The sequence below is a fragment of the Giraffa tippelskirchi genome, chromosome 1 (assembly GCF_054371585.1).
Source record: "Giraffa tippelskirchi isolate mGirTip1 chromosome 1, T2T-mGirTip1v1.2.pri, whole genome shotgun sequence".
Classification (NCBI taxonomy): Eukaryota; Metazoa; Chordata; class Mammalia; order Artiodactyla; family Giraffidae; genus Giraffa; species Giraffa tippelskirchi.
The window spans coordinates 177,045,541-177,068,820 of NC_137275.1; the positions used below are offsets into that span (position 1 = coordinate 177,045,541).

At 41.1% G+C, this 23,280-nt stretch overlaps 1 protein-coding gene and 1 long non-coding RNA gene across 6 annotated transcripts in view; one reads left to right on the forward strand and one right to left on the reverse strand.

Annotated features, from left to right (window-relative positions):
- The window catches only part of LOC145512912 (uncharacterized), a 67,428-nt gene extending 46,845 nt beyond the window's left edge, over positions 1–20,583 (forward strand). The window contains exon 2 of the long non-coding RNA XR_014058913.1: positions 18,295–20,583. This is a non-coding gene — a long non-coding RNA (uncharacterized LOC145512912). The remainder of the gene's footprint in view (positions 1–18,294) is intronic.
- The window catches only part of LOC145512800 (protein SPATA31F3), an 84,906-nt gene that overhangs the window by 31,897 nt on the left and 29,729 nt on the right, over positions 1–23,280 (reverse strand). The window lies entirely within an intron of this gene.

The window sequence follows — 23,280 nt, forward strand, 5'->3', positions numbered from 1 at the left end:
AATGCTGATGGAAAAAAATTGCTGATGAAGGAAATCAGGGAAGACCCAAATAAAGAAAGAGACATATTAAATTCAAAGATGGGAAAAATTAATTTAGTTAATATCTCAATTTTCCCCAAATTGATCTGTATATTCCCAGAAGGATTTCTTACAGATTTATATGGAAAGGCAAAGAAAGTAGAATACCCCAAACAATTTTAAAAAAGAAGAGTAAAGGGAGGATTCATGTTACGTGATTTAAAGACTTACTACAGTAACCAGCAGTGTGGTCCTGGAGAAAAGAGAGACACAAAAGTCAATGGAACAGAATAGGGCAGGGATTGGCAAACTGCGGCCTGCAGGCCAAATCTGACTGATTGTTTGTTTTTGTAAATGACGTTTTATGGAATATAGTCATGTTCACAGTCATAGTCATTTGTTTACATATTGTCTATAGTTGCTTTCTTGCTACCATAACTGAGCTGAGTGCTGCAACAGAAACCATTTGACCTGCAAGGCCTAAACTATTTAACATTTGGCCCTTCAAGGAAAAAATAATACTCAATTCCTAAAATAGAGAGTCTAGAAATAAACCCAAAACACATATAGCCAAATGATTTTTGATCAAAGTGAAAAGCCAACTCAACACAGAAATCACAGTCTTTTCAACAAATGGTGCCAGGATAATTGGACATCCAGTTGCACATACCCCCAATAAAGACCAACTGAATCTTGACTATACCTCACACTTCAAATTAACACAAGATTGATCACAGACCCAAAGTTAAAGCAGAATACTAAAACTATTAGAAGAAAACACAAGAGACTTTGAGTGAGGAACAGAGTCTTAAAACATACTGCTGCTGCTAAGTCACTTCAGTCATGTCCGACTCTGTGTGACCCCATAGACAGCAGCTCACCAGGCTCTGCCGTCCCTAGGATTCTCCAGGCAAGAATACTGGAGTGGGTTGCCATTTCCTTCTGAAGTGCATGAAAGGGAAAAGTGAAAGTGAAGTCGCTCAGTCGTGTCTGACTCTTAGCGACCCCATGGACCGTAGCCTACCAGGCTCCTCCATCCATAGGATTTTCCAGGCAAGAGTACTGGAGTGGGGTGCCATTGCCTTCTCCGTTAAAACATACTATCCAAGCAAAATTCATAAAAATAACACATTGATAAATTGTACTTCATCAAAATTCTAAACTTCTGCTCTTTTAAAGATATTAACAGAATGAAAAGACAAGCCACAAATTGGAAGAAAATATTTGCAAATCAGATGTTTCACAAAGGACTTTATCTAAAATATATGAAGAACTCTCAAAATTCCACAGTAATAAAACAGACAACCCAATTTTAAAATGGGCAAAAGAAGATATACAGATGGCAAATAAGCATACGAAAAGATGCCCCACATCATATGTCATCAGGGAAATACAAATTAAACCAATGAGATACCACTACATACCAATTAAAATGGCCAAAATCCAGAACGCTGACAACACAAAATGCTGGCAAGGTTAGAGAGGAACAGGAAATAATCTATAATTTTTGTAATGGACAAAAGCCTGGGACAGCTAATCAAAGAGATACACAGATGAGAAATCAGCACATAAAAAGATGTTTAATATTATTAGTCGTGAGGAAAATGCAAATTAAAACCACCATGAGATACTAATATAAACCTAACAGAATGCCTAAAAACCAAACCAAAACAACAAAAAACTGATGTTATCAAGTGCCAATCAGGATGTAGAATAAGTGCTCTTTCTCAAATACTGCTGTTGGAAATGCAAAATGGTACAGTCACTTTGAAAAACATTTTAGTGATTTCTTATAAATTTAACAAACTTGCCATGCAGCCCAGTTCCCAGTCCCAGGTATTTATTTAAGTGAAATGAAAGCCTCTATTCACACAAAAACCCGTATCTGCTTTTTCTCGTTTTTCTCTTGTTTCCCGCCTTGATCCTACCACCAGGTGTATCTCAACTGCTTTTGGCTTCTTAGCTTCACTCTCTGTTTTTCTTTCTTTATAATTCTCTCTAATCATCCTGTTCCTTGCTGCCTCAGTAAGTTACACATCTTAGCAGCCCTTGGAACCTAACCCCTAGCACTGGCAAATGCTCCACCAAGGATTATCAGTTTCAGTTATTAGCATGATGTCATGCAAGCCCATTTTATCCATTAGCATTTTAGAAAGTATAACCATTTACTGAACTCTAGCTTTCCTCATCTATACCACTTTCTGAGCTCTTAATGTTTATCATATTCCTAATATTATTTAAGGTTCCAGAAAATGGAGTCCTACAGGTGACTTAATGACCAACTAGAGTCCCTTATTAAAAAAAGCAAAGTCCCTTATCAAATAAAGCAAACAGCAAAGTCTGAAATAAAATCTGAACTCTAGTTTAGCTTCTTAATTGTATATTATTGCTTTTCTTGTTCTAACCTAAATATTTCATGTCTTCAGGCACCATTTAAACTTTTCTGTGAGGTTGGTCAAACCACCCACTCTCTGAATATTTTAGTCTCTACTTTGAGCACATCATCATTTGAGAGAGCTTTCGAACACTGTCTCCAAGAAGCCAGCAATTACTAGATCTGACAACTGTTTATTCTGCAATTAAGACAACACCAGGAAAAAAGCCTCTATGGGTGACTTCCCTGCATGGGTGGCATAAACCTCTTACCCCAAAATATTCTCTAAGAAAGAGTATTTACAGATAGACTTGGTTTTGCAGTCAGTAGGGATATCTTGCTTTGTGATTAGATTTTCTTGGCTAGTTGTATGATTTTGCATGTGCATGAATGAAAGTACTTATAATATGGGTGAGTGGGTGTGGGTCCAACTTGTCAATGACGATCTCAGCTAAGGGTTCTTGCTTCAGGGAGAAGGAAATGGTCACTTATTCTACCAACTTGGAACTCATAGAGTTTTCTGGGGAAAAATTTTTTTTAAAGACACTAGACCTACATGTTGAAATAATAGATCTTTTTCCCCCTAGTTTTTTCCTAGCTAAGATTATAGGGATTCTCTCAAATTATAAAAGGTTACTTAGCCCAAGTCCCTCTTTTGAACACGGTTCAGCCTCTATGACAACCAGGGATGGTATGGTAGGTGCAGGGAGATATCTCGGATCACACACAATTTAAGCTCTTATGATCTGAAGGTTTCCTTTTTCTGACATTTCATCTTCTTTGTCCATCACAGTGTCATGTAGTGCTAGCTCTTAAAATAAACATGTTTGATGATGACTTTCACTGTCCTATAGGACTGTGCTCTGAACTCTTAAGTGTGAAAAATGAATGTAGGTATTGAGACCAAATGAACCGTCTCATTTTTCAGTTTGCCCTTAAAATGAGAAGGTATCTTCTCAATAAGTCATAGTATTTTATAATAGCTAATTACATTATTTTTGACTGTGTGGATCACAACAAACTGAGGAAAATTCTTAAGAGGTGGGAATACCAGACCACCTTACTTGCCTCCTGAGAAATCTGCATGCAGGTCAAGAAGCAGTAGTTAGAACCAGACATGGAATAACTTTTCCAAACTGGGAAAGGAGTACATCAAAGCTGTCTATTATCACACTGCTTATTATTTAACTTCTATGCTAAGTACATCCTGCGAAATATCAGGCTGGATTAAGCACAAGCCGAAATCATGATTGCTGGGAGAAATATCAGTAACCTCAGATATGCAGATGACACCACCCTTATGGCAGAAAGTGAAGAAGAACTAAAGAGCCCCTTGATGAAAGTGAAAGAGGAGAGTAAAAAAATTGGCTTAAAACTCAACATTCAGAAAACCAAGATCATGGCATCCGGTCCCATCACTTCATGGCAAATAGGTGGGGAAACAATGGAAACAGTGACAGAATTTATTGTTTGGGCTCCAAAATCACTGCAGATGGTGACTGCAGCCATGAAATTAAAAGATGCTTGCTCCTTAGAAGAAAAGCTATTACCAACCTAGACAGCATATCAAAAAGCAGAGACATTACTTTGCCAACAAAGGTCCATATAGTCAAAGCTATATGGTTTTTCAAAGCTATAAAGTTTTTCCAGTAGTTATGTATAGATGTGAGAGTTGGACCATAAAGAAAGCTGAGCACCAAAGAATTGATGCTTTTGAACTGTGGTGTTCGAGAAGACTTTTGAGAGTTCCTTAGACTGCAAGAAGATCAAATCAGTTCATCCTAAAGGAAATCAGTCCTGACTATTCATTGGAAGGACTGATGCTGAAGCTGAAACTCCAATACTTTGGTGGCTTGACGCGAGGAACTGACTCATTGGGAAAGACCCTGATGCCAGGAAAGATTGAAGGCAGGAGGAGAAGGGGACGATAGAGGATGAGATGGTTGGATGGCATTACCAACTCAATGAACATGAGTTTGAGCAAGCTCCAGGAACTGGTGATGGACAGGGAAGCCTGGCATGCTGCAGTCTATGGGGGTGCAAAGAGTCAGACATGACTGAGTGACTGAACTGAACTGAATCAAATTATAAGATAGTAAAAGGATTAGGACTAATCTTTTAGACAGACAGTTATAGAGACAGTCCTCACTTGGCACAGTTTCAATATACACAAATTTCAATTACCACAGTTTAGTTAAATAACACCAATATGCACACAAATTTCAATTACCCATAGTATATTCACTGTGAATAACTACATGAAACACAAACCCCACTTCTAACTTTTTAGTCCACAAATCACTATATAAATAACAGGTGAGCACCATGGTGAGTGGCCAGTGCATCACTTCTTTCAAACTATGTCAGTGACTGGTCTTAGCACATGGGTTATTCAGTTCACACACAGACAACAAACAGTATTGCTTTATTGTCTCCATATCTCTGGATATGTAGCACTTTACGAAAGAAGATACTCAAAAGAAGGAATTAGCCAACAAAGGTTGAGGTACAGTAAAGGATCAAAAAGTGATAATGCTGAAGATGAAATCTGAATCAAACATAAACGAAGTTATGGAAGAGATAACTGACCATGGATGACAGTGCCACCATTCGAGAGACCCTAGAAATGCAGCGAAAGGAATGAGGAAAGCATAAATGAGGAAAGGATGATCATGTCCCAGAGCAAGTGATGCTGGAAAAATAGTTTACATTAAAGTAACCCTCAGAGATATTTTATAACATTGAAAAAAAAAACGGCTAAAATGTTGGAACCTGATCTAGACTTGAAAAGGAATATGAGAATTTGGAAAGGCATAGAAAAGATGCTCACTCCATATACTAAGTTACATTATAAGAAGGCAAGCACTATTCAAACCATTCTTGGTAGGTTTTTTTTCTTTTGGTAGAAACTGTTCTAATGAACCTTAGCAAAAAAATTCAGATGGTGCGAGAGAGCATTATTTCCACTGCTACAATATGCAACCTTCTTAAAAAAATAGTGTTTTCACATGTAAACCCATGGCTGATTCATGTCAATGTATGGCAAAAACTATTGCAATGTTGTGAAGTGATTGGCCCCCAACTAAAATAAATAAACTTATAAAAAAAAAAAAAATAGTGTTTCAAAGAAGAACGCAAACTTTCCATGTATATGGACTATAACACTGCAAAATGAAACCTTTTTTCTTATACAAATTAATTACTCCATAATTTTGAAACTTGAAAGTATTAGTGAGAAGTTTGATTTCAATACTCAGAAGCTTTTGACTAGTAGTGAACAAAAATCATGGGGGATTTTTCATTTAATGAAATCAATGAAGTACTCACACCTACATAATTCTTCAGTGTTGAAAGACTTATTGAAAAAGATATAAAACACACCCTCAAAACATCTCATAAGTAGGAAAGACCACACTGTATGCCTTAACATTAGTTAAGAATTTAGAGACAGAGGGAGGGAAAATTCTTAGCAGTAGTACCTTTGTTGGAGCAGCCGTGAAGAGAGAACCCGCATCCAAGGTAAAAGAAACCCAGGTAAGACGGTGGGCACTGAGAGAGTGGGTCGGGGGGCAGACAGGCTGAAACTACAGTCACGGACAACTAGCCAATCTGATCACATGGACCACAACCTTGTCTAACTCAATGAAACTAAGCCATGCCATGTGGGGCCACCCAAGACGGACATGTCATGGTGGAGAGGTCTGACTGAATGTGGTCCACTGGAGAAGAGAATAGCAAACCACTTTAGTATTCTTGCCTTGAGAACCCCATGAACAGTATGAAAAGGCAAAAAGATAGGACACTGAAAGATGAACTCCCCAGGACGGTAGGTGCCCAATATGCTACTGGAGATCAGTGGAGAAATAACTCCAGAAAGAATGAAGGGATGGAGCCAAAGCAAAAAACAACACCCAGTCGTGAATGGGACTGGTGATAGAAGCAAGATTCGATGCTGTAAAGAGCAATATTGCATAGGAACCTGGAATGTTAGGTCCATTAATAAGGGCAAATTGGAAGTGGTCAAACAGGAGATGACAAGAGTGAACATTGACATTCTAGGAATCAATGAACTAAGATGGACTGGAATGGGTGAATTTAACTCAGATGACCATTATATCTACTACTGTGGGCAAGAATCCCTTAGAAGAAATGGAGTAGCCATCATAGTCAACAAAAGAGTCCAAAATGTAGTACTTAGATGCAATTTCAAAAATGACAGAATGATCTCTGTTCATTACCAAGGCAAACCATTCAATATCACGGTAATTTAAGTCTATGCCCCGACCAGTAACACCGAAGAAGCTGAAGTTGAACAGTTCTATGAAGACCTCCAAGACCTTCTAGAACTAACACCCAAAAAAGATGCTCTTTTCATTATAGGAGACTGGAATGCAAAAGTAGGAAGTCAAGAAATAACTGGAATAACAGGCAAATTTGGCCTTGGAGTACAGAATGAAGCAGGGCAAAGGCTAATAGAGTTCTGCCAAGAGAACCCACTGGTCATAGCAAACACCCTCTTCCAACAACACAAGAGAAGACTCTACGCATGGACATCACTAGATGGTCAACACCGAAATCAGATTGATTATATTCTTTGCAGCCAAAGATGGAGAAGCTCTATACAGTCAGCAAAAACAAGACTAGGAGCTGACTGTGGCTCAGATCATGAACTCTTTATTGCCAAATTCACACTGAAATTGAAGAAAGTGGAGAAAACCACTAGACTATTCAGGTATGACCTAATTCAAAGCCCTTATGACTATACAGTAGAAGTGAGAAATAGATTTAAAGGACTAGATCTGATAGACAGAATACCTGATGAACTATGGATGGAGGTTCGTGACATTGTACAGGAGACAGGAATCAAGACCATCCCCAAGAAAAAGAAATGCAAAAAAGCAAAATGGCTGTCTGAGGAGGCCTTACAAATAGCTGTGAAAAGACCGGAAGCGAAAAGCAAAGGAGAAAAGGAAAGATATACCCATTTGAATGCAGAGTTCCAAAGAATAGCAAGGAGAGATAAGAAAGCCTTCCTCAGCAATCAATGCAAAGAAACAGAGGAAAACAATAGAATGGGGAAGACTAGAGATCTCTTCAAGAAAATTAGAGATACCAAGGGAACATTTCATGCAAAGATGGGCTCAAAAAAGGACAGAAATGGTAGGACCTAACAGAAGCAGAAGATATTAAGAAGAGGTGGCAAGAATACACAGAAGCATTATACAAAAAAGTTCTGCACAACCCAGACAAACACAAGGGTGTGATCACTCACCTAGAGCCAGACGTCCTGGAATGGAAAGTCAAGTGGGCCTTAGGAAGCATCACTATGAACAAAGCTAGTGGAGGTGATGGAATTCCAGTTGAGCTATTTCAAATACTGAAAGATGACGCTGTGAAAGTGCTGCACTCAATATGCCAGCAAATCTGGAAAACTCAGCAGTGGCCACAGGACTGGAAAAGGTCAGTTTTCATTCCAATCCCCAAGAAAGGCAGTGCCAAAGAATGCTCAAACTATTGCACAATTGCACTCATCTCACACACTAGTAAAGTAATGCTTAAAATTCTCCAAGCCAGACTTCAGCAATACGTGAACCATGAACTTCCAGATGTTCAAGCTGGTTTTAGAAAAGGCAGAGGAGCCAGAGATCAAATTGCCAACATTCACTGGATCATCAAAAAAGCAAGAGAGTTCCAGAAAAACATGTATTTCTGCTTTATTGACTATGGCAAAGCCTTTGACTGTGTGGATCACAATAAACTGTGGAGAATCCTGAAAGAGATGGGAATACCAGACCACCTGACCTGCCTTTTGAGAAACCTGTATGCAGATCATGAAGCAACAGTTAGAACTGGACATAGAACAACAGACTGGTTCCAAATAGGAAAAGGAGTACATCAAGGCTGTATATTGTCACCCTGCTTATTTAACTTCTATGCAGAGTACATCATGAGAAATGCTGGGCTGGATGAAGCACAAGCTGGAATCAAGATTGCCGGGAGAAATATCAATCACCTCAGATATGCAGATGACACCACCCTTATGGCAGAAAGTGAGAAGAATTAAAAAGCCTCTTGATGAAAGTGAAAGAGGAAAGTGAAAAAGTTGGCTTAAAGCTTAACATTCAGAAAACTAAGATCATGGCATCCGGTCCCATCACTTCATGGGAAATAGATGGGGAAACAGTGGAAACAGTGGCTGACTTTATTTTGAGGGGCTCAAAATCACTGGAGATGGTGATTGCAGCCATGACATTAAAAGACGCTTACTCCTTGGAAGGAAAGTTATGACCAACCTAGATAGCATATTAAAAAGCAGAGACATTACTTTGCCAACAAAGGTCGGTCTAATCAAGGCTATGGTTTTTCCAGTGGTCATGTATGGATGTGAGAGTTGGACAGTGAAGAAAGCTGAGCACCGAAGAATTGATGCTTTTGAACTGTAGTGTTGGAGAAGACTCTTGAGAGTCCCTTGGACTGCCAGGAGATCCAACCAGTCCATCCTAAAGGAGACCAGTCCTGGGTGTTCATTGGAAGGACTGATGTTGAAGCTGAAACTCCAATACTTTGGCCACCTCATGCGAAGAGCTGACTCATTGGAAAAGACCCTGATGCTGGGAAAGATTGAGGGCAGGAGGAAAAGGGGATGACAGAGGATGAGATGGCTGGATGGCATCATCGACTTGATGGACATGGGATTGGGTGGACTCAGGGAGTTGGTGATGGACAGGGAGGCCTGGCATGCTGCGATTCTTGGGGTCGCAGAGTCAGACATGACTGAGCAACTGAACTGAACTGAGTATTTTGGTAAGCTTTCTTTACAAAAAAAACACAAAACTTTACATCTCAATATTTCTAATTAGAGTGTACTAAATATTAGCTTTACTGCTTTTTTCATTTCCCTATTCATCACCACTGACCATAACGGACTTTTTAATGTTTTGAGAAAAAAAAATTTTAAAGTCACTAAACAACTGTAATTTTTCCCATTGATTTTTAAGATCGCAATTTCAGCCTATATAGTTCTTTTTATGGTCCCAGACAACCGTGCAAAGAACTGCCTGTGCTAGAAAATGAATTACATTAAGAATCATTTTATATTGATTAGACCAGGAATTTTCATGTTGTGCTTAGCAAAATCCTGGGTTTCACTAAAGTGTTTTAGGGCTTCCAAACATTTCAGAAGTGTTTGATTTTAATTTCATTTTTTAAATGTAGTTTATTTTTTAATTAATATACTATTTTCTAGAAGCTTTAGATATATTGAAAAATGGAAACTGTTGTAAGTTCCCATTTACTTCCCTTCTCTCTCCCCCCTCAGTTTTATTATTAATTATTATTATATTAGTATGGCACATTTGTTATCATTAATGAAACTTGTATTAATACATTATTACTATTAAAGTCCACACTGTATTTAGATTTCCATTGTTTTTATTTAAAGTTTCTTTTCTTTTTCTGGATCCCACCCAGGACACCACATTACATTTAGTTGTCATGCATGTCTGCTTAGGCTCCTCTTAGCTGTGACAGGACTTCCCTTGTTTTTGAGGCTGAGGACAACCAGTCAAGTAAGATGCCCCTCTATTGGAATTTGTCTATTGTTTTTTTAATGATTAGACTGGGATTATAGGGCTTAAGGAGGAAGATTACACAGATAAAGTGTCATTTTCATCTCACAGTAACTATTTTTTTTTAATAAATATACAATATCATGCACTCTCTAATGGGCCCTCTACAAAACTTTTTATACACTGGAAGCTACCAAACTATGACCTCTTACAAAAATTACTGTAAAATATCTCCTCTAATGGCTCTGTTTGGGCTTCCCAGGTGGCTCAGATGGCAAAGTGTCTGCCTGCAATGCAGGAGACATGGGTTTGATCCCCAGGTTGGGAAGATCCCCTGGAGAAGGAAATGGCAACCCACTCCAGTACTCTTGCCCAGAAAATTCCATAGACAGAAGAAAATCCTGAGACTGCAAAATAGCACATAAATCATATTTTACAACCACTCATCTATATGTATGGGCTTCCCTGGTGGCTCAGTGGTAAAGAATCCATCTGCCAATGCAGGAGCTGCAGGTTCAGTCCCTGGGTCAGGAAGATCCCGTGGAGAAGGAAGCGGCAACCCACTTCAGTGTTCTTACCTGGGAAATTCCATGGACAGAGGAGCCTGGCCGGCTACTGTCCATGGGATCACAAAAGAACAGGACACAACTCAGTGACTAAACAACAAATCTATATATATAAAGACTTTCCTAATGCTGTTCAAAACAAGTCAGAGATTCAAACAAAGGCCATTTCCTTCTCCAGGGAATCTTCCTGACCTAGGGATTGAACCTGCATCTCTTAAGTCTCCTGCACTAGCAAGCAGATTCTTTACCATTAATGCCACCTGGGATGCCCAGCAAACAAAGGAGCAGGGCTCATAGGTAAGATTAGATCAGCTACTCAATAAATATTTGTAGAAAGAATGAAAAACTAATATTAGCCAACCAATAAATAATGAGTGACTTGTGCTATTGGCACTAAGATCCATCGGAGGACTCTGAACAGAGGATTGAAGCAATCAGAATTGCAGGTTATCAAATGTCTTTGTATGGACTAAATGTTTATGTCCTCCTACAAATTCACATATTGAAACCCTAACCCCAAAGGGATGGTATTCAGAAGTGGTATTTGAGAGGTAATTTGGATTAGATGAAGTCATGAGGGTGGAACCCTCATGAATGAGATTACTGTATATATACCCTTAAAAGGGTCATGATAGAGCTCGCTTCCCCCTCTGTTTTCCACCATCTCAGATTACAACAAAAAGACGGCCATCTATGAACCAGGAAGCAGGTCCTCACTGGACACTGAAGCTACTGACTGGCACCTTGATCTTGAGCTTCAGTCTCTAGAAGCATAAGAAATAAATTCTGTTATTTAAAAGCCACCCAGTCTACGGTATTGTTACAGAAGCCCAAACATACTAAGACAGTCTTCAAGTTGTCACATCATCAGAAGCAGCAGTCTGTATTATCCTCCCAAGTAACCATTATTAACTCTCAAATATATATATTTCAGCATATTCATTCCTGTAAATATTCAAATCTACGAACAACTTCCCCAGATGAGCTGAGGAGACGTCACAAACCTAAGACTGCCTCCTCCTCTCTCTACATCCTCTATTTTTACCCTCTCCAGTCGCCTCACACAGGAGCCCTTTTAGTCAGGTGCACTAGTTAGCCACTGTAACCCTTTCAGAGAATTTCAGCTGAGATCTGGATATCCAGCCCACTCTGATGTGGTATTTGCATTTCATGCTTAATTTGTCTATAACATTACAAATTCCACACTCCTACATTTCTACTGTTAAAATCATAATACTATTTTGGTACTTCTCTTTTGCAATGAAATTAGCATTTCCATGTAAAGTAGAAAAACTGTTGGTCGTCTCCCTAACGTGTCTAGGGGCATCATCGAAGCCTGAAGTTTAAATTCTCAGTACCTGGGATGAGCCATTCGTTTGTACAGGTTTCTCAGTGCACTGAAGTGCTGCCATGGACTCCTGCCTAAGTCTCTTCACAGCAGAGGATGACCTGGCTGACTTTTCCTTTGGTAAAACTGAAGGAACCTGAGATCAGAGACACTATATGGGAGTTTTCTGCTGAAATGAATTTTCTCCTTACCCTTATAGGATTTTCTGACAGAATGACAGAGCATGGAGGCTGCACTGTTAAAGGAGGTGCTAGGAATCCAGTGAGCCTAGTGTCCAGAATAAAGAAAGCTTTAGAGTTTTCCAACTAATGCTCATACCCAGAGCCTGCACCCAGACATTCAAGGGAGTGTCTCAGAAAGGGGCCTAGAAGAAGGCAGAAGAGCCTCCAAAACATTTCCATCAAGTTTGGGGACATTTACTCCTCATACTCATGAAGATTTCTAGGAGTTGTGTGACTATCGGTCTTAGTTTATGGAATCTTGCCATCAGAGAACTGACAGTTTAAGCAGGAGAAACAAACACACACACTTTTCAGACAGGGTCAGGGACATGGAGAGAAACTTCCCAGATGATCTTTTTGACATCTTTTTCAATTTCATAACTCTAATTCCAACCTTAAAAATCTACAAATTGTTCATACACTCATTTCAGTGTATGGAGAGTGAGGAATAAATTGGGAAGCTGCATCCCAATTTAGATGTATCCAGGCAGAACCCAGACTGAGAAGACTTTGGCGGCAGCTGGAAAAGAGGGCAAGGGGCCAAACTCACAGCCTGTATAACCCAAAATTAACTTGTTTCAGGGTTATCTTGGCATGACTCTGGCTTGCATTTCTAATCCATTGCCCGAAAACCCTAACAGAAAGAAAAATGTTAAGTCTTTATGTTGTGGGGGTAGGGGCAGCTATTTCCCCAGAAATCATCTGAGGTTGAGAAGACAGGTGAGAACCTGGGGCTCTTCTCTACCTCTAGAACCTTCTCTCTGGTCTTCTGGCACCTGGCATGTCCCAGAGATTTAATTCTGACTCAGTCTATTCACCTTCACCTGTTCTTTTTCACCATGGCCAATATTCCTCTCCCTTTACTCCATCCCATCAAAGCAGGCCCTAAGGGAGTTACATGCCATTATGTAATATTCTTCCCTACTACTACCATCCCTATGATCTGTCTGCAACTCCAAACCATGCCCAAATGTCAGGAAACTGAGCCTATTTTTCCTATGTTGAAGCAGGCAATTTATTTATTTATTTATTTATTTTTAATAAATTTATTTATTTTAGTTGGGGGCTAATTACTTTACAATATTGTAATAGTTTTTGCCATACATTGACATGAATCAGCCATGGGTTTACATGTGTTCCCCTTCCTGGACCCCCCACCCACCTCCCTCCCCATCCCATCCTTCTGGATCATCCCATTGCCCCGGCCCTGAGCCCTTGTCACATGCATCGAACATGGAATGGTGTTCTGTTTCACATATGATAATATACATGTTTCAATGCTATTCTCCCAGAACGTCCCACCCTCACCTTCTCCCTCAGAGTCCATAAAATTGTTCCATGCATCTGTGTCTCTTATTCTGTCTCGCATATAGGGTTATCGTTACCATCTTTCAAATTCCATATATATGCATTAGTATACTGTATTGTTGTTTTTCTTTCTGGCTTACTTCACTCTGTATAATGGGCTCCAGTTTCATCCATCTCAGTAGAACCGATTCAAATGTATTTTTTTTAATGGCTGAGTAATATTCCATTGTGTATATGTACCACAGCTTCCTTATCCATTCGTCAAAGCAGGCAATTTAGAAGGAATAATATTGTAATGAAATTATAGATACTTTTTCTATTCTTAAAAATTTCAGTATGGTGGCATTAGCATTTATATTATAATAAATGAAATAATGTTTTCTTTAAATATTTTATAAAATCATAAGCATATTTGTCTTAAAATACAATATATGAGTGTGTGTGTATTAGGCATTCAGTCATGACCCACTGACTCTTTGTGACCCCATGGACTGTAGCCCCCCAGGCTCCTCTGTCCATGGGATTTTCCAGGCAAGAATACTGGAGTGGGTTGCCATTTCCTTCTCCAGGGGATCCTCCTGGCTCAAACCTGGGTCTCCCACATTGCAGGCAGATTCTTTACTTTCTGAGTCACCAGGAAATTTAAATACATCTATAAAAATGAATAGCTTATAAATAAATACTTAACCTATTGCTATAACAAAATACTATTTTTATGTAAAAATTCAGGAATTTTTTCCATACATATCCCAAATATACCCTAATCATTCTTCTGTCCTCTCCATGCCAGCCTAACTCCTACTAGAACATTTTCTAGTAGAAGTGAGATAATGTGAGTCCTTCCCCTCCTGCCAGAACACAAGCTTCATGCAAGCAGGTACTCCTTTTTTGTTCACCACTGTATCCCCAGCTCTAAGAACAATGTCTGATAAACAGTAGTCACTCAATGAATATTGCTGAATAAGTGAATGTACACCTGCATGCATTTTTATACAAAGACAGGAACACTAAAGCAATCAAGTAGAAGCAATAAGAATGTATGTGTGGACTTCTCAGGTGGTCCAGTGGTTAAGAATCCTCCTGCCAATGCAGGGCACATGAGTTCAATCCCTGGTCCAGGAAGATCCCACAGCCTGTGAGCCACAACTACTGAGCCCGAGAGCCCTAGAGCCCATGCCCTACAACAAAAGAAGCCACCTCAATGAGAAGCCCACGCACCACAACTAGAGAAGCTCTAGCTAGCTACAGCTAGAGAAAAGCCCACGTGTGGCAACAGAGATCCAGTGCAGCCAAAAAATAAATTAAAAAAAAAATTTTTAAAGAATGCATGTTACATGGGTCTTGTTGCAGTATTAATAATGGATAACACTTATTAAGTACTTATTAAGTACATATGTTAGGCACTATTCTAAGCACTTGATATGTAAAAATATGATATAGACACTATTGTTAATTTTATTTTTAAAAAACCTGGAGGAAACAATTTTTGAGAAGTTAGTATTGTTATTATATACCTACATATAATATCTTCTTTTAATTTAGCAAAGTACTAAACAATACTCATGAGTTATTCTTCATAATAAGATTACAGAATAATTTTAACAGTGTTCACATTTGCACTCTCAAAGTCACAAAGGAAGTTAAAAGAGCTGCAATAAGGATTTTGATTCCTTAATTCTAGTATGTGGCCAAAGCAGCTCAAATTTCTTCCCAGAAAACAAATACAAACATCTGTGGTACTGCTGCCCCTGTCACAAGGTTCTGTCTGGTGTGGGAAAGTTAATCAGCAATTACAAAATTCTTTGTAAATACAAAGTGCCATAGAAATGCAAAACATCTACAACAACAGTAATTAGTTCTAATCATCATCTCTTTTCTGTGTGCAGCTGTCTCTCAAAATCCACTTTGAGAGTTTAATCACCCCATCTCAACAAATAAAGTAACCGCCCTTTTTCTCAGACCCTACTAAGAAGCTGTCCCTCATTTCTCCCCCGAGCCACACCCAAGCCACCCTCCACTCCCTACACGCATCCTTCTTCCACAGGAGAAAACACTGAATGCTGACATTAATAAGAAAAACAAGTTCAAATTAAGCCTTGAACCTTTTTCAGTTCAGTTTAGTTGCTCAGTCATGTCCGACTCTTTGCAATCCCATGGACTGCAGCAGGCCAGGCTTCCCTGTCCATCACCAACTCCCAGAGCTTGCTCAAACACATGTCCATCAAGTCGGTAAGGCCAACCAATTGTCTCATCCTCTGTCGTCCCCTTCTCCTCCTCCCTTCAATCTTTCCCAGCATCAGGGTCTTTTCCAATGAGTCAACTCTTCGCATGAGGTGGCCAAAGTATTGGAGTTTCAGCTTCAGCATCAGTCCTTCCAATGAATGTTCAGAACTGATTTCCTTTAGGATGGACTGGTTTGATCTCCTGGCAGTCCAAGGGACTCTCAAGAGTCTTCTCCAACACCACAGTTCAAAAGCATCAATTCATCGGTGCTTAGCTTTCTTTATGGTCCAACTCTCACATCCATACACGACTACTGGAAAAACCATAGCTTTGACTGCTGCTGCTGCTGCTGCTAAGTCACTTCAGTCGTGTCCAACTCTGTGCAACCCCATAGATGGCAGCCTACCAGGCTCCTCTATCCCTTCAATTCTCCAGGCAAGAACGATGGAGTGGGTTGCCATTTCCTTCTCCAATGCATGAGAGTGAAAAGTGAAAGTGAAGTCGCTCAGTCATGGCCGACTCTTCGCAACCTCATGGACTGCAGCCTACCAGGCTCCTCCGCCCATGGGAGCTTCCAGGCAAGATTACTGGCTAGATGGACCTTTATCGGCAGAGTCTTTTAAAACCCTTGAATTTTAAACAAAATTGGGCACAAGATCCTGAAGAAATATACACATTTCAAAATATAACTCCTCCCCTCCCCTATACAGGTAAGGATCTTTTCCTCCATCTAAGCTCCATTAACGCTCAGGCAACTATGCTAAAAACAAAAATCATGGCAACTGGTTCTATAACTTCAAGGCAAATAGATGGGGAAACAATGGAAACAGTAAACAGACTTTAACAGACTTGGGCTCTAAAATCACTGCAGACGGTGACTGCAGCCATGAATTAAGACACTTGCTCCTTGGAAGAAAAGCTATGACCAACCTAGACAGCATATTAAAAAGCAGAGACATTATTTTGCCAACAAAGGTCCATATAGTCAAAGCTATGGTTTCTCCAGTGGTCATGTATGGATGTGAGCATTGGATCATAAAGAAGGCTGAACACCAAAGAATTGATGCTTTTGAGCTGTAGTGTTTGAGAAGACTCTTGAGAGTCCCTTGCAATACAAGGAGATCCAACCAATCCTAAATGAAATCAATCCTGAATATTCATTAGAAGGACTGATGTTGAAGCTGAAACTCCAATACTTTGGCCACCTGATTAGAAGAGTCTACTCATTAGAAAAGACCCTGATGCTGGGAAAGACAGAAGGCAGGAGGAGAAAGGGACAACAGAGGACAAGATGGTTGGATGGTATCACTGACTCAGTGGAGATGAGTTTGAGCAAGCTCTGGGAGATAGTGAAGGACAGAGAAGCCTGGCAAACAGTTGGACATGACTGAGCAACTGAACAACAACTATGCTAAAATACCAGGTTGACAAATGTTGTTTATTTCGCAGTGTAAGGTTCATAATATGCACTGAATACATATAACAATCATGACAATTATCAATTCAACATTCTTGTTTGTACTGTCTATGGCTTCTTGAGTAGTTGCAAGAGATCATATGGTCCACAAAACCAAAAATATTTACTATCTGGTCCTTTATAGAAGTAGTTTGCCAACCCTCAATAGGGTATGACTATAGGTAGAGAAAAGGGACTTTCCTGATGGCTCAGACAGTAAAGCATCTGCCTGCAACGCAAGAAGACCTGGGTTCAATCCCTGGGTCGGGAAGATCCCCTGGAGAAGGAAATGCCAACCCACTCCAGCATTCTTACCTGGAAAATCCCATGGACAGAGGAGTCCATGGGGTTGCAAAGAGTCAGACATGACTAAGTGACTTCACTTTCACAGGTAGAGAAAAGGTCTGAGGCCAGAGTCCTAGGGCACTCCAATATGATAAAGAAATATGAGAAGGAAAGCTTCATGAATATAGGCAGGAAACCAAGGGATTATGGTATCTCGAAAGTCAAGTGAACATCCTTTTGAAGGCCCAAGGGAGTAATCGACTATGTTAATATTGCCCAGTAGACAAACAAGATGGGGACTGAAAATTAAATGCTGGATTTCATAACCTGGAGGCCACTGAGGAGCTTCACAAGAGCACTCTCAGTGGAATGGTAGGGATAAAGGCCTAATTGATGTGTGGGTACAGTAAAAAATGGAGAAAGAGGCAGTAGAGACAGATATGCTAGAAAGAGAACAGAGAAAAGAGTCATAAACTGAAAGTGGTTGTAGAACAGAGTACATTTGTTCTGTGGTTTGTGTTTTGTTAAGATGGTGTTAATATATCACAGCATGCTTGCATGCAGATGAGAATATGGGAATGATCCATTAGAGATGAAAATGATGATGAAGATGAAGATGGGTGAAGAGAAGGGGTTGAATTATGATATGCTGTGGAAACTTCATCCCTACTGGAAAGGGACTAAGTTTCAGCAGTTAGATGAAATGATTCCCTGTGTTAAACATCTACAGTGAGCATGTGTGCGTGTGTGCTAAGTTGCTTCAGTCGTGTTTGACTCTTTGCAACCTATGGACTGTAGCCTGCCTGGCTTTCCTGTCCATGGGATTCTCCAGGCAAGAATATTAGAGTGAGTTGCCATGCCCTCCTCCAGGGGATCTTCCTGACCCAGGGATCGAACCCACATCTCTTATGTCTCCTGCATTGGCAGGCAGGTTCTTTTACCACTAGCACCAGCTGGGAAGCCCCTAGGATGAGCTCGGATCCTCTACAAAGAAAAGGGAATACTTTATCTGAAACACAACAATTAAAGTGGGCCCCAAGGCAGACAGCTATCTGGTCTCACTCCTGTAAAAGGCAGTGGTTTGGGAGGCCCACCAAGGGCCAGGAAGGGAAGATCTTGGGTGACCTGTCCAAAGATGGAATGCATCCTGAAGACTCTGAAAACAAAGCTGACCTGCAAGCCATATTGCCTGCTACTGACAGATGGCACTCCCTAGGCTGGTTTTCCTTTTGTTATCCTTTACCAACATCTCATTCAGGTATTTCAGCTTTCAACAGGAAATCTCCATAAAGCTGTATGTCCATGTGAGAATCAGTGTGGTAAAAGAGCATGGTCTCCTTGAGGCCAGGGCAGTGAGAGAAACTGTGACCAGGAATGGGTGAATGAATTCCACAGGTGGTGCCCAACCACAAAGTCCACACACCCTTGATTTTCATTCCTTAAAAATTCTGTGTCTTATTTAATTAAGAAGAGGAAACCCTGGACTTCCCCGGTGGTCCAATGGTTAAGAATCCCCCTTTTAGGGAAACAGATCTGGGTGAGATCCCTGGTCAGGAAACTAAGATCTCACACACCTTGGGACAACTAAGCCCAGACATAACAACTACAGAGCTCACGCGATGCAAAGAAATATCCCGCATGCTGCAACTGAAGCCCCACAGAGCCAAAAATAAATTAATTTTTTAAAAAAGAGAAGAGGAAACCTTAAAAATTCACAGAAGATTTTTGGGTAAAAAGGAGGACAGGTACTAGTAAGATCAGGGTTTAAAGTCATACAGTTTTTCTTATAAAATAAAACTCCGAACTTCCACAGTTTAACACTCCAGAAAGACTCTCCAGGAGAGGAGGGGAAGTTCACCAACACTGTCCCCTGAGTTTCTCCTTCACAGGGGGGCTCTTTAACCTCAAGAACTGTAACTGATCCCAAGTGTACAATGTTCTTTCTTTCACATTCTGTTACAAGTGTACCCAAAACTCCTCCTGCCTTTGCAGGGTAGGGACAGACTAAAATATTCAAAAGCCTTTCCAGGAGGTTGGGAGAGAATGAAGACAACAGAAACTGCAGAAGCAGGAAAAAAGGAAATATGAAATCTAGGCACATGGGCTTTGAAGCCAGATGATCTTGGATTTAAATTATGGCTCTTATTGACAGTATAACCTTGAGTAAGTCACTCAACCTCACTGAAGCACAGTTTCTTCATCTATAAAGTCAGTAAATTTCTACCTACCTGTGTTAGTTCAGAAGCAAGATCAGGCTAGACTTGCAAGTAACTGGGGGAAGTGCCTGTGGGGAAAAAAAATGGGGATAAAGCTGGACGGAGAAGGCTGAGATGTGCCAGACAGTGACACACATCTGACCGAAGAGAAGGAGCGAGGGAAAGAAGGAAGATAGTACTGGAGGGGCCTCAGAATGCCACACTTTCAGAAAGTTTCTACAAAGCTGATGTAGGATTCTCAGGCCAAAATCTTCTGTCAGAGGTGCCCTCCGTCTCACAGGAATGGGCCCGCTGCGCACCGTCACTGGCTAGAAACAGACCACAGGAAATGGGGCCTTGGAGTAAACTGTAGTGCTATTGTAGAACACAGCAGCTGAGGACATCGATTACGCTGCCCACAGTAGGAGTTCTGAGACACATTCCTATGGTCACACACATCTCCCTCTCCACAAGGGCCTGGGGAGCAGCCCCTCCATGGTTCCATGGGAGAAAGGGCCTGCTGAGTGAAACAGACTGTAGTCCTCGTCACCGTCACTGATCTCAGGCCTGCAACTGGTACTCACACCCTGCCTCCTCCTTTCTAAATTCCCCTCACTGTCATCTGTCACCTTGGCTGGTCTTGGTGACTCACCTGGTAGGGTGACTTTGAGACAGGCTGGGACCTGGGACCCTTTGCTGCAGTGCCAGCAATGCTTGTAACGGGACACACATCTCCAGCAACAAAATACAAGGAAACTATATGGGACTAAAAATAACTGCATGCATACTACAGTTAGAGCAAATTCTGGACAAAAGATACAAAGAGACCAAAAACCCCAGCTGCCACTTTTGAAGAGCCTGGAGCAAAAGGAGGAGGGTCAGGAGCAAAAGCAGGGTACTGTGCATGCTCCCTACACACATCACCTAAGGGGTGGGCAAACCACCTAAGCCACTCCTGGCCGGACCCCTGGACACATCTCTACCCTTAGCCCATAGCACCTAGTAAAGCCTAAGGTCTAAATCTCTTATCTGGCCTGTGGTCCATTTCTGTTGATTAATGAGGTCAAGAACCTGATCGGTAACATATTTCGTCAACCTGAGCCTTCATTCCTGAACTGTCTGGTAATCATGCTGTGAGTAACCACACCCTTCTCAGACTAGATCTGCTGCATGTGTCCAATCAAAAGGGCAAGGAAATGCCCCACTGCATCACAGAAATTTCACACTTATTCCCTCCCTGTCCACGTTGAGTAAAAACAGCCTTACTGTCTCCTGCTGATCAGGGTCAATTACTTCTGCCAATATGGTGGCTCTTCTCTCAGGCTGGTCCTTAGACACAGAAGTCCAAAATGCGCTAGCCTCAGTCAGTGCTTATAGTCCAGTAGGATCCTTGTTGTGTCCCCTGGCAAGATTACACCTTCTTTAGATATCAGAACCTCCAACTCTACAAAGCTCAGAGGTGCAGAGGCAGGAAGTACAAAACCCCTCTCTGGGTCCTTGTGAGTAATGGTAAGTGGGGTTACTTCTGCTTGCACCCCTTGCTTCCAAGACCCATGAATTCTTCCCACTGGGGATCTAGCACACATCATGTTCTCTCCATATATACTACATAATGAAGGATGGTGCCCCATCCTTTCAAAGTGTTGCCACCACACTGGCACTTTAGCTGTGTCTTTAAAAGGCTGTTCAACATTTTCTGAGGCCAGCTGCCCCTGAATGGTACAGTATGTGATATGACCAGTGGACCTATGCTCATGGGCTCACTCCACACATCCTTCACTCTGACGAGGTTCCCATGCTGGGATGCTAAGTTGTGTGAGAATCCCTGCCTGAAGATCAGGCATTTCCTAAGCCCCTAAATAGTGATGCTGACTGAGGCACTACAGGTAGAAAATGCAAACCTATACCCCCAAAAAGTCATATATCCCTGTGAGGATGAACCACTGGTCCCGCCATTGTGGGAGAGACCCAAAACATCTGACTTGCCACCAAGTAGCTGGTTGGTCTGCTCAAGGAAAAGTGTCCTATCAAGGGCTCAGCATTGGTCTCTATTGGTGACAGATTGGATATTCAGAGGCAACAGAAACCAGAATCCCAAGAACTTACAGTGCGATTGTCCCACTGAAGCTTAACATATGCTCCAAACTGCATCATTTCCTACCACTGACACTTCCAACAACATAGAATTCTCTAGATCCTATTGGCAGAAACTTTTCTTTTCTAGGTTTCACTCAAAGCTGGCAGGCTTTCTGTCACTCTATGTAAGCCACAGCAATGAACCTAGCTGTAGAAAATATTGCTTCCTGAACCCAAGGAGGACCACTGGTGCTGTGCTTCCATCTTTGTGGTAGGGGATACAAGATGCAGCGATTTGTTTTATACTTTGGAGAGCTATCCCAATATACTCCTGACCACTGGACTTCTAAAAACTTCACTGAAATGGCAGGTCCCTGAATCCCTGTAGGGTTTTGCTCCCACCCTCTAGAGCATACCAGTATGCTATCAATAAAATGGATTAGTGTGATGATTTGTGGAATGCCCAGTCACTCTAGATCTCAGCTGTATTATGACTGGACAGGAAAGCTGACATAGCCCTGAGACCAAAATGTAAATGAGTATTGTTGGCCATCCCTTCTTTTCTGATTTGAAGTGAAAAGAATGTTTTTGTCAGATTAATGGCCATGTACCATATACTTGAAGCCTTACTGATCTGCTCTAGCAATTAGACCATATCTGGCACAGTAACTATGATGAAGGCTACTGCTTGTTTAAGCCAGCAATGGTCTTCAGTCATTCTCCAGGGATGTGATATTGTTTCCAATTTACTATCTTGGTTCAGAAAGGAAGGAGGATGAAAGAACAATTTCAAAGGTTTCTACTTGACCATCTTTACTATATCTTTAACCCAATGTGAGGGTTACTCTAACATCCAAGTATATGAATGTAATCAAAAATAAGAGAAATAACCACCGAGGGTATCCACAAATGCAGCAAGCCTACTTGGAGCCAGATGTTAGCAAGAACTTCATTTATTATTTGGTCTCTGTAGGCCTATTAGAGGTCCACTCTATTAGAACTATGCTCATGCTTTGTGTCTCCAGGTATCAAAGTCAACTCAGACTGTGGGTCTAAAAATGTTTGAGTATTTTCCCCTTCCCAATATACAATCACCCAAGTAAGCTTCCACAGGTGCCTTTGGGAAAAGAACTAGGGGAATCATCATAGGATATAATTGCCATGCTGTGCTACCTATTTTTCTCCTGGAAACACCATGCTCTACTGCTACTGCCACTATTCCATGCAGCTCAAGTCCCTTGGCTGTTCCCTTAGACCTTGAAGGTCATTACAATTATTGTGGCCTCTGTTACCTTAAACAGGCTTCCCAGGTGGCACTAGTGGTAAAGAACCCTCCTGCCAATACAGGAGATGCAGGAGATTCGGATTCAATCCCTGGGTCAGGAAGACCCCCTGGAGAAGGGCATGGCAACCCACTCCAGTATTCTTGCCTGGAGAATCCCACGGTCAGAGAAGCCTGGCGGGCTACGGTCCCATAGGGTCGCAGATTTGGACACGATTTAGCACACACATACTATTACCTTAAAGCTCCTCATCCCCACAGATACTTATGAGCTCAGCTCTGTGACCACCTCTCCTACAACTGACCCTGATCTGTAGAGAAGAGCAACCACTATGATGCTGGTGTTACTCTCACCAGTGC